Source organism: Geospiza fortis, unplaced genomic scaffold (assembly GCF_000277835.1).
Source record: "Geospiza fortis unplaced genomic scaffold, GeoFor_1.0 scaffold2, whole genome shotgun sequence".
Lineage (NCBI taxonomy): Eukaryota > Metazoa > Chordata > Aves > Passeriformes > Thraupidae > Geospiza > Geospiza fortis.
The window spans coordinates 2697179-2702460 of NW_005054366.1; the positions used below are offsets into that span (position 1 = coordinate 2697179).

General features: G+C 45.0%; 1 long non-coding RNA gene across 1 annotated transcript in view; it reads left to right on the forward strand.

Moving 5' to 3' along the window:
* The window catches only part of LOC102040501, a 6808-nt gene extending 2093 nt beyond the window's left edge, over positions 1-4715 (forward strand). Inside the window, exons 2-3 of the long non-coding RNA XR_265395.2 lie at positions 3423-3625; positions 4124-4715. This is a non-coding gene — a long non-coding RNA (uncharacterized LOC102040501). The remainder of the gene's footprint in view (positions 1-3422; positions 3626-4123) is intronic.
* Positions 4716-5282: the final 567 nt, after the last annotated feature.

The window sequence follows — 5282 nt, forward strand, 5'->3', positions numbered from 1 at the left end:
AGAGCGGTAACAAAGCGCCTGTAACTCAGCAAAGTTCCTGGAAGGAGCCCAAAAGCCGTGTCTAATGCTAATAATAAGCGTATTTCCCAAAGGTAACATTTGATTTCTCTCCAAAACGAAACATATTTGAAGCTCTGCCTGGTTGGGGTTGTACAGGAGATTAACTGGGGTGCTTTAATGTGTGGCTGGGTTTGTAAAGCCTGCAGCCAGCTCTGGAGGAACTGCCCCAGCCCTGACAAGAGCCACAAAACCCTTCCCAGATGATGTGGTGTTTTTCACAAGCAAGCCTGGAAAAATCCGGGGCAGGGCTTTGGGTCTGTGGCACGCACATCTGGCCAGTGCAGAGCCCGGAGCGGCGTGCACAGAGCATGCTGACCAGAAATGTTTGTGCTGAGCATCGATGGGCTGCCCAGAATGACCTCCAGAGCCTGCAGAGCACCGTGGATTCCTCCAAAACCTATCCCAGCCCATTATGTGCTGGAATGCACCCGAGTGCACCAGGGAGACCGATGGAAACGGGGGGGATTTGGGACAAATCAGGGTTGTGGAGGGGGGGAAATCACAACAGAATGCCTTCCCCTGTTTTATTTATTTATCTTGATTTATTTATCTTGATTTTTTAATCTTGATTTCTTTATCTTTCCAGCTGGGGGAGGGGAGGTGAGCCCCACAGGGAGAGGGGCCCTGGCTGCCCTGTGAGCGTTTGCAATCAATGCAGATAATGCACTTGGAAGTGCTCTCTCCTTTACTGGTTTTCCGTAAACTGCTGGGCACAGCTTCCCAGTGATAATGGCAGAGCTGTGCCTGTGCCAGCAAGGATTCACTTCCAAATAAAAAAGGAGAGTGCAATTCCTTGGGATGGTTTAGTCTGGGAGCTCCCTCGGGGTTCCACCTCTCCTTCCTGTGGAACAGAGCGTTCCTCCCTTCCCTGGAGTTTATCCCAAAGACACAACAAACCCAAACATCCTCCTCCTCCTCCTCCTCCTGGAAGTGCCTGCTCAGGGAGGTCTGGAGTCCCCAGCCCTGGATGCTGAGCTTCCAGAATCCTGGAATGGTTTGGCTTGGAAGGCACCTCAAAGCTCTCCTCACTGTCCCAGGTGTCCAAGGAATTCTGGATGTGGCACTCAGGTGACAAGGTGGGGATGGGGCACAGCTGGGACTCGATGACCTTGGAGGGCTTTTCCAGCCTCAGGGATTCTGGAATTCCTGCTCCACCAGAGCCTTTTTCCTAGCACTGCTCTTCCTTCTCCCTTTGCCATCCTGATTTTTCCACCCTGGTTGTGGGTGATACATTCCCAGAACAGCTGGATTAGGCCTAGGGTTCAATTAGACTCATTAAAAGTATAAAATAATAATTCCTCATTAAAAATATAAACTAATAATTCTTTGTTCAAAGTGTAAACTAATAATTCCTCGTTCCAAGTTGGTTTGCCATGGACAGCCCCACCAGGGATTTAGCGCCTGATACTGGAGTTGGGGCTCAGCTTTTCTTTTAATGCTATTTTTAACTGGGGGGTAATTTTGGAGGGTAATTTTTGGGACTTGATGACTTTGGAAGGCTTTTCCAGCCTCAGGGATTCTGGAATTCCTGCTCACCAACCAGAGCCATTTTCCAAGCACTGCTCTTCCTTCTTTTGCCATTCTGATTTTTCACCCTGGTTGTGGTGGATTAGGCCTAGGGTCCAATCAACCTCATTGGAAGTTAAAATTATTACACTAATAATTCCTCATTAAAAATATAAACTAGTAGTTCCTCATTCAGGATATAAACTAAGAATTCCTCGTTCCAAGTTGGTTTTCCCTGGACAGCCCCACCAGGGATTTAGTGCCTGACACTGGAGCTGGGGCTCAGCTTTTTTTTAAATACTATTTTTTATCTGGAGGCAGCTGTATTTATCCATGCTTTGGGAGGGTAATTTAATGGGTAAATATAATCTTTATTAATATTTTCTTTGTTAACTCATTGATGTTGGTAAAGAGCTTTGAAGATGAAAGCGCTGCGTGCAATAAATATTAACGTTATTCCAACTTATTTGAATGTTGCCAGCATTCCAGCTCCAACATCTTTCATCCAAGAATCTCAAAGTGCTTTTCCAAATGTTAATTAATTTCCTCTCAGCAGTCCAGGGAGACACCTTTTATCAGCAGCATCTTCCTTTCCCCAAGGAGCCCTTCCGAGTGCATTTCACCCCACGGATCTGGGCAAACTCAGGGAATATGGCAGGAGTTGTTTGGGATTGATCCAAGAATTCCTGCCTCCCGTTTTCCCAGCCCTGCTGCCTGACAGCATTCCCTTCCTGGGAGTGGGGTGTGACACTCAGCTGCTCTTACTGGTGGCTCTTGAAAGAAATAAAATCAGACAAGGATCACAGGCCCCACCCAGGGCAGGGGAGGGAATTAAACTCTTCCAAATCAGGATGATCCCAATCAGGAATCCAGGAATTTTTCAGGATTTTTGATGGGAAGGAGGAAATAATGGGATCTTGAGTCAGAGCCTCGTAATTCTTATTTGAAAGACCATTATAGTGAAAATATTTTCTGAAATGCAGCACAGGGGAAGATCTGAGCTGAAGGACAAATCACAATGATCCCAATCAGGAATCCAGGAATTTTTCAGGATTTTTGATCTGCAGGAGGAAATCTTGATGGGATGTTGAGTCAGAATCTCGTAATTATTACTTAAAAGACCATTATAATGAAAATATTTTCTGAAATGCAGCACAGGGGAAGATCTGAGCTGAAGGACAAATCACAATGATCCCAATCAGGAATCCAGGAATTTTCAGGATTTTTGATGGGAAGGAGGAAATCTTGATGGGATGGTGAGTTAGAATCTTGTAATTCTTGCTTAAAAGACGATTAAAATGGAAATCTTTTCTGAAATGCAGCATAGGGGAAGATCTGAGCTGAAGGAAATGGAACTCTTCCAAATCAGGATGATCACAGCCAGGAATCCAGGAATTTTCAGGATTGTTGATCTGCAGGAGGAAATCTTGATGGGATGTTAAGTCTTGTAATTCTTATTTGAAAGACCATTAAAATGGAAATATTTTCTCAAATGAAGATCTAAGCTGAAGGAAATGAAACTTTTCAAAATCAGGATGATCCCAGTAAGGGATCCACCAATTTCCAGGATTTTGATGTTTATTTTCTGATTTTTCAGGAGGAAATCTTGATGGGATGATGAATCAGAATCTTGTATTCCTTATTGGACAGACCATTAAAATGGAAATATCTTCTGAAATGCAGCACAGGCGAGGATCTGAACTGAAGGAAATTAAATTTGTCCAAATCACAATCATCACAGCCAGGAATCCACCATTTTTTCAGGATTTTTGATTTTTCAGGAGGAAATCTTGACGGAATGTCGAGTCAGAATCTCGATTAAAATGATTAAAATGGAAACATTTTCTGAAATGCAGCAGAGGTGAGGATCTGAGCTGCAGAGCAAATGCTGCAGGTGAAACTTCTCCTGAAAATCCCTCCCCAGTCCAGAGGTGAGTGAGTGATGAGCCAAAAAAAGAAGATTTCGAGACAATGTGACTCCAGCAGGCCATGAGAACAATGAGAAGTTCAAAAATAGCACTATTGACTGGTGGAAAAACAACATACATATAATTTTCAGGTAATTACTGCAGCATAATTAGCTGGGTTGTTTTCACATGAGCCATCTGAAATGAGCTCTGCTTGCTGCTGGAGCTCAGCTTTATTTGCAGCATTCCCGTGACTCAGGGGATGCTGGAAGAGGAGGGATTGGGGGAAAAATGAAGATTTTTCTCCTAGCTGAGCCCACCTCAGGGCACAGCCTGGCTGCTGCTCCTTTATCCTGAGTTCATCCTGGGTTTTAGACAAAAAAAAAGAGGAAATTTGGAGCAAAATCTACTCTGTAGGAATTCCTTGTGTGGTCCATAATGGGAATTAGAGGACAGGAAAGAGACTCAAATTGGAACAGGCCTTTTTCTAGATCACTCTCTGGGAAAAATGATGATAAATTCAGATTATATAAAATATCAGCATTTTACATGCACTGTGTGAGTGCAGGGATGGGGGAACATCCTAAGGACTCACTCTCCAAGTTCTGGAAAATGTGATTTATTTTTATTTCTTTGTTTTATTGCCGCAGGTTTTGCTTATTAAGAATCATTTACTATCTGTAGAAACAACTTCTGACTTAAGCACTGGGGCCTTAAAAAATCACTTTTAATTGGAATGAGAGAGTTCCTCCCAGTGAAACCCTGGGTTTGTTGATGCTGGAAGTCTGGAGAGTGCAATTAAAAGCCTCCCTCACCTCTGTGATGATATCTGGGAAATAAATGCAGCTTTCTGGAGTTTTCCTCCTCATGTTTGAATAGTTTTTTGGCCAATTTGAAGCTTCTGGAGAATCTGATGTTTTAAGTTTTGCCTGGCTTTGAATGTCTCAGCTCCCCAGGACCTGCTGTGGTTGCTTTTTACTCTTTCTTCTTGCGCTGCATCCACAAATTATGAAAATGGGTGCTAATGACCAAAAAAAAAAAAATCCTAATCGTGATTCATGGAAATGGAATTTTGTTGACAAAAAAAGGGGGATTTAACTTGGCCAAAGGAAATGCTTTTCCAACTGGAGATGAATATCTCAGGAATGACCATTTCTTCTCAGAGACAGAACCATTCCAGTTTTAATTTCAGAAAAAAACCAAAATAGAATAATGCAAATAAAGACCTGGAGAAAAGTAAGCAGATCCGCCCAAAAGGGGCAGTTTTTCCAGGCAAAGAAGTCCCAAAAGTGAATTTTAGGTGAGTGCAACGAAGGTGAGGGAGGATGCTGGGGCAGGAAACGCTGTCACCTCCCCTGGGCTGGCCACACCTCGTCCCAGTACAGACCAGCAGCTCCCAGAATCCTGGAGTGGCTGGGCTTGGAAGGCACCTCAGAGCACTCCTCCTCCTCCAGCTGTCCCCAGATCTGCTCCCAAGGTCCCCAAGTGTCCCCAAACCCTGTCCAGGTGTCCCTTAGACCCCCCAACCCCATCCCCAAAGTCCCTCAGGTGTCCCCAGCCCTGGTCCTGGTGTCCCTCACCCTGTCCCTGATGTTCCCAGGTGTTCCCAGTGTTGGTTTGGATGTCCCCAGGTGTCCTCAAGTGTCCCCAGTGCAGTCCCAAATATCCCCAGGTGTCCCCAGCCCCGTCCCCAGGCGTCCCCCCCTCATCTGCAGGCAGGTGGCCCAGACCAGTACAGACATGGACGGGGGACTGGGGGATACTGGGAGCTCCTCCCACGCCAAGATCATCCCGAGAATGCAAATCCTG